Consider the following 7,025-nt stretch of genomic DNA (forward strand, 5'->3'; position numbering starts at 1 on the left):
AGTTGTAATCCCTCACAACAAAAAGATGGAATTCAATTCAGTTTATTTATATAGCGCCCATTCATAACAAATGTCATCACAAGGCACTTTAAAATTCAGCCAGATCGTACAGTCAAATTGATTCAGAGTTTTCTTTTCTAAGGAAAATCATTTGATTGCATCAACTTGAAGGCAATCCTTCACACTAAGCATGCTTGTAGCGACAGTGGAGAGGAAAAACTCCCTTTTAACAGGAAGAAACCTCCGGCTGAACCAGGCTCAGAGTGAGCGACCATCTGCCGATTTTTCTTGCTGCTGTTCTCCCTCAGTGTTCGTAAAGCTGGTGCTCATAAAAAGATTCCCCTAAGATACCAAAAACCTTTGAATCTTTTAATATGTTATAAAACGGCTAAGTTAGCTCTTCTGAGGGCTCTAAAGGTTGAACAAAAATAAACATACATGATTCTATTCTAAAGGAAGTTTATTTATTAGGGTGTACCTGATGTCCTGATTCATTAGCAGCATCTGAAATGGAAAATTAAAGCCCTGTGCATGTAGAATATTTAGACGCAGTAATTTGGATATCTAATGTAGAAAACATTTTTCTCTAACATCATCTTACTTTTCATTTGCTTTTCTTGCAAGCCACACCCTGCAGTTTCTTTTTCTCCTTCTGGTGCCTTGGTTTTGGTCTTCTCCAAGATTTTTTCAAATGGCAGTAATTGTTTAGACACTGTAGTTTTTATTTCATTTTTTTTAAGCAAGCTCTTAACTTGGATTTAAGCACTGGTATCCAATTTTGGTCAAATCTTTTCACCTTTTAGTCTATTTGCCTTGTATAACTTTATGGAAATGAACTAGACCTGCACCCCAGCATGCCCTGAAATGTTATCTGCTGTAATTAACTTTGATTATTACTACTGTATGAAAATCATGAGAAATGAAGAAGTTTAACTGTACGCTGCTGTAAAGTTTTGACCTGCCAGAGGGCCTTGATTGAGATATTTTGGTTACTAAAAAGTGAAAATGCTTTAACATAATGTGACGTGGCATTGAAGGCTGTAAAATTGATCTCCTAATCTATTTAATTGACACTGTGTATAAATTATTGACCATTGCTGTATAATATTTTAACTGTATTTAAGTGGTTTGCATTTTCTGTAAATCTCGATGTCGATAATTTTTGTCCGGCGGTCCTCAACCTTTTATGTGTTTTATGCAAGTTGACCTTTTTTGACCTCCTGAAGAATAAAAAAAACCTACACTGTTAAACTTTGTGGAGTTTGGTTATCATGCAAAATGACTTAAATTGTCATATTCTTAAAAAAAAAAAAACTGATACAGGAGTGTAGAATAACTTCAGACAAGGACAGAGCAGACTCTTTGAAAAACTACAGTAGATCTAAGCTAGTTTAAAATCACTACCTATTAAAAGTTTGATAACGAGGCGTTTTCTTCATGCACAGAACTTTCTAAGAGGCCAATAGTTGGTCACAGCCTGCAGATGGCCTTCAATTTAGTATCTGATCACATCAATCTCACTGTAGTCATTAAAGATGGACAAACCTGTAAGGAAGTGATAATTTTTCAATGAAAAAACAGAAGCATTCTTATACAATTAAACAAAATTCATAGCTGACCAGAGTTTCCAACCACCCAGTACTTAAGGACTTTGTGTTTTTCGGGAGTATAAGTATGATGCAACACAGAATACTTTGTCTCTTTACCCAAGGCAGGACTAGGGGCCATCTTCATCTTTCCACCATGGACAGAAACGAGTAAGTTAAAGAAGAGTACTAGAAGAGAAAAAAAAGTGTCATCATGGGTTAAATTATATAAGGTAACTATTAGACACATTATCATTCCTGGAAAAAGTGTGTTATCTGAATGGATGAGCGGGTAGTGAGGAGTTCTTTAAGGTGTTGCTTTGTCAACACTAGAGGGTGTGGAAGTCCATAGAGATGAGGAGGAATGTGTTCTGTTCTGCAAACTTCAATTAGCACAGTTCTAGATATATTTGCAGAACTCATGGTGAAAAGGGTTTAAAGGAGACAAAGATATGGATTAATTGTTTAGAATTTGGAGAGTTTGGAGATATGCTGAGTGTCCAGCCTCCTGTTGTTGAGGAGGAGATGACTTGACCAGAGCATACAGTAGCTGCCTGTTAAAATATGACTAAGGGGGTTTGTAAGAAATTACAGCAGGAAAACCAACAGTCGTGCTGCACGTATTTCTGCTGAAAGACACATCCCACAATTAGAATTTTCCCCATTTAATAAATCTACTCACAATAGATTATTCTGTATATTGCAGAATCTCCATTAATTAGATTCTGATATTGTTAAAAAGTATTAAGGATTTTTTTTTTTTTAGAAGGGTTTTTTCTTTTTGCAGAGGTACTTATAAATGTGTCATATATAAACAAAAGCCAAAGCCTCTCCATAGATCCAGTGTTTGGTGTGTCCTTTCTGGGATACTGTAGAAACATAACTGTGAAACGAGATCTTTCTTTACGAAGAGCAGCTTTACTCTGCGGTTATCCCTCTCATACCTAATTCAGTAACTCACAAATGGATTTTCCATCCACCAACCTGTAAACGGAGTAGTTACCATCTACACCATCTAAAAAAAACCTGTATGTTTTGAGTTGCATATACCTGAAGTCTTTCGAAATCAAATATTTGATAAAACGTTATACCTTAATCTAAGAAGTTTGTATGTTTTTGCTATATATATGAATCATCCCATGTTATTAAGTTTAAATAACAAATTTGACCAAAAGTGATACAAAGATCTAGCCAAATACGATGAATAAACATGAGCAAACATATTATGTAAAAATTATGCAATAAAAACTAACACTGACAAAAAATACTGACAAACACTGAGGTCCCACTCAACATCTTATCCTGACCAGAGGGCCGGGGGGTGTTTTAAAGAAGAAAAAAAAAAAAAAAAGAAGAAGTAAAGAACGAGAGTCAGTCTAACATGCGTTTTGCACATCTGATTACAATTCCTCCTTATCACATTCCTGTGAGGGCAACACACAACAAATGGGTGCCGCAGAACAGAATGTAAAGAATGAATCAGACAAAAAAATGTAAAAGCTCTATATTTGTAAAATATGTTCTCACTTGTTTTTAGCAGTAAACCAGACTAAGTTCAACTTTTTTTATCATCCCATCCCTTTTAATCATGTAAAGCACTTTGCATTGTCTTTGTACTGAATTGTGCTATACAAATAAATTTGCCTTGCCTTGCCTAGTTTTAAGAGAGAAGTGTAGCTAATTTCACCATGAAGCATATTCCAGTCTTCAAGGAAACAGTTTAATTTGTAAATTTTTGTTTATAGACAGAACTGCATATATTTTACCTCTGTACTTAGATGAAAATCAACTTTCAAGGTAGGATTAATGTTTACATCTAATATGTAATTACAGTTTTTTAATGTAGGATGAAGAAGGAAAAATCAGCTAAAGCTGTGCTACTGTTGCTGCAAGGTTTAAACAGCTTGAATATATGTATAATTGTGCTATTTGTTAGCCAACAGCATATAAAGGTAAATAAAAAAGAAATCAAAATCAGCAACAATTACTTAGGAAGAATGGGAGAGGCTAAAAGGGGAGCCTTGTGGTACTCCCCAGGGGAGGGCAGCAAAGCTGTAGACAGAAAGCACGGATGCTAAGAGAAGCCCTTCTATCAGGAGTTACAAAGAAAACAAAATAGAGTTCAGGAATTGAACCTTGTTGTACATCTGAGAGGAAGGCCGCAGATAAAATCACTGATGTTGAAACAAAAACTGTAATCCGAGATGGACGCAAACCATTTAACAGCTGTTCAACATGTGTCACAGTTTTGCATTTAAAACTCCTTTTATTTAAAGGTACCTGTGTCTTGTTTTAGACCAGAAAGAGATATCACAGTTTGTTTGAGAATCTTAAAAACCACTGTTATGTCATGTATGTTACACCATTGTTTAATATGTTTTTTTTTTTTTCGGCATTTCAGAGTTCTAATAATTCCTTAGGGGGGAAAAAAGCCTATGTACATGGTTAGAAATCATATTTTGTAAACTTTTACAAGTCTGGAAAAAATGTTAAAATAAACCAAATGTTCTGTCATTCTGCTTCAGTATTTACAGAAGTAAAAATGAAAATTAAACAAGATGTTAGATTTTTCCGCTAGTTCTATGCCAACTTTTTGCTCAGCTGCTTTGCTACTATTACTACATCTGTGACATCTGCATCAAGCAGAAGATTTGCATAATATCCTGATGTAAAACATTCCATGTACAAATATTTTCTGTTGCCTGCAGCTATAGAAGTTATGTAATTGCTCATATATATATTTGCTCAAGTATAACTGATAACCTTTTTTAATGCAAATTTATAACATCGGTGAAAACAAAAGCAGAAGGGGCATAAAAAAACACCAAGGTCAAATATTTCTGAAGAAATAATCTCTGTTCTAAAAAGCCAAAAGTTCGAAACAAAAAAATTAAATTCCAGACACATACTTAAAGCTAAAGCTGCTTAATCTGATGTGGATTATTTATCTAAAATGTGAAGAGTTATCATTTCAGCAGAAATTCCAAGATTAGTTTTTGTTTGAGCTTGTTTCAAGCAGAGCAAGTCTGAGCAAATTCATATCAAAACAGGGAAATTTAAAATGGAACGGCAGCAATCTGAAGCAAACTATTTGGGATGTATTTTTGCTCATAGGCAAAAAAAAAAGAAAAAAGCTTGATATCATCATCATCTTGGAGATGAGAAAATAAATCTTGTAAAAGAGATAAAAAAATCCTGTGGATTTCTTTCAAGGTAAATTAATTTAAATAAATAGAATTAGATCTTTAATGGGGCTCTCTCTTAGCATTAATGTTCATTAGTTTGTTGCTTAACCTGCTGGCTGTTTAATGAATATTAGTTGGTAACTTAACCTGTAGGTTGAATAAACTAAAAGTTCTGACAGCCAGTTGATTTTAAAATGGGTGACAACAATCTTCTTTATAATTTAGTTTAACACTGAAAAACTACTTTATAAAATTTTCTGAAATAATTTTATTCTGAAATTGATTCAGAAGTCAGAGTTTTTTTCAGTGTTATTCTGTCTAGATAAGATGTGAATAACTTATTGTTAATGTTTTTTTTTACACAACGAGCCGCAATATAAGCTACAGAATGAGAAAAGTAAATCTATCAATGTAATGCTGTTAGCTGCCCCTAAACCCATTATTCAGCTGTTTCTTTAAAAAGACATCTAAATCAGATCACTTAGAAAGAGTTTCAAATGATGCATTTTGGAAACTCTGATGTATTTTTATTACTTTTAAAGGTTAGGATTATGGGTTTTACAAATGAAAACATACTTTCTGAAGGAATAAAAAAAGGGATCCTCTCTCTATTCATGAGCATGCTTTAAATGTTGGGCTTAATTTCGTGTAAATTAATTAGAAAAAGTTCCACATAAACAATCATCTTCACTCGTAACTGCAGCTCAACTGTTTTCATGATGTCTTGTTTTGCAACATTTTTAGAGATTTTTTTTCAGGTTAGATGAACCATAATGGGTTCATAGGAGTAAAATTTAACAAATCTAACAACAGTTTGTTAAATATTTAATTATATAAATAGAAAATTGATCTCGGATGTTATCTAAATGCATCTCTGTTTAGTGCAGCACTATTAATTTAATTTTTTACTGGTGTCCTTAAAAGCAATGAAAAAGCTCTTAATGTGAACAGCAATGGAAGCTTCCAATTTGGCACCAAACTAAGGGATATTTATCAAAAAGCATTTACAGATTTAGACTTAGACAACTTTTATTGTGATTTTATATACACAGAGCGTATACAAAATGAAATATTATTTTGTACAGCTTTATAACATTTCCATTTCTTAAAGTGCAACAGTGATCAAATGTAAACAGTGTGGGAGAAAAACATGGTGCAAAAAACACATTGATGTGGAAGTTCAGAAATGTAAATATATATAGTACAATTATGGTGTGTTTTGGTTTGGTGTTATCAGTGTGATGCAGAGTCTGTGACATGATTCAGAGTTTTCTCAACAGTTCTACTGTCTGATGGCGGTGGGGAAGAAGCTGTTTCGGAACACTGAAAAACCTTTTCCCAGGTGGCAGCAGGGAGAACAGTCCATGGTGTGAATGTAAGGGGACATTGATCATATTAAGGGCTTGGGAAATCCAGCGCCGGGATGAAATGTCTTTTATGGTGGGAAGAGGAGCCCTGATGATCTTCTCTGTTGTTCTACAGGCGAATTTTCTCATAGGTCCTCTGTTGTGCCATGGTGTGCCCACTCCACATTGAAAACAAAGCAGCTTTTTTGCCCCTGTGATTGCCTGTGTTGGGTTGGGAGCCACATCACTAACATCAGAAAATACTACTTGCTCTAGGTTGAGTATCTTGATTAAAAATAATTAAAAAATAAATAAAAGTTCCTTTTTGAAGTGCTGATTACTTGTTCCAAGTTAAACATGTTTTTTGTAAAGCATGTCTGATTTTATTTTACCCACTAATCAGAACAACTGTGAGTCCTTTGTGGTATAATATACACAGTATGAGACATGTGACTTGGCTGTTTCCTACAGCATATTGCGCTCTTTGTCTTATAAACCAACGGGGGTTAAAACAACATTAAAAAAAACACAGTTCATATAGAGTCGATGCACGTGATGATTTTCTTTTATCTGTTTTCATCCTTCCAGCTTGAACTCATTCTCTATTATATGTCTCTAACTTCACTCTCAAGCATGAGCCAGGGCTGAGTTCATAGTCTTTGGTTAGAACTAATGATCTGTTGCTCCCGTTTATTGTAACAAAAAACCACCACAGCTGTTTACAGCTTTGAGACCTGACACCAAGAGCCTTAATAGACTGCAGAAGTTTTATAAAGTTTATTTGCCTGAAGGGAGTGGTTAAAGGCAATCTGTTTTGTTTGGCTTGACTGGGCCCCTGAAGGCGTGGGGCTAGCGTTGCGACGGCAGGCTGCAGCCAATCAAACAGACTGTAGGCTGTTGCTGTGTGC

This window comes from Cyprinodon tularosa, unplaced genomic scaffold, assembly GCF_016077235.1.
Source record: "Cyprinodon tularosa strain WSP-4 unplaced genomic scaffold, ASM1607723v1 ctg187, whole genome shotgun sequence".
In the NCBI taxonomy this organism is placed as follows: Eukaryota; Metazoa; Chordata; class Actinopteri; order Cyprinodontiformes; family Cyprinodontidae; genus Cyprinodon; species Cyprinodon tularosa.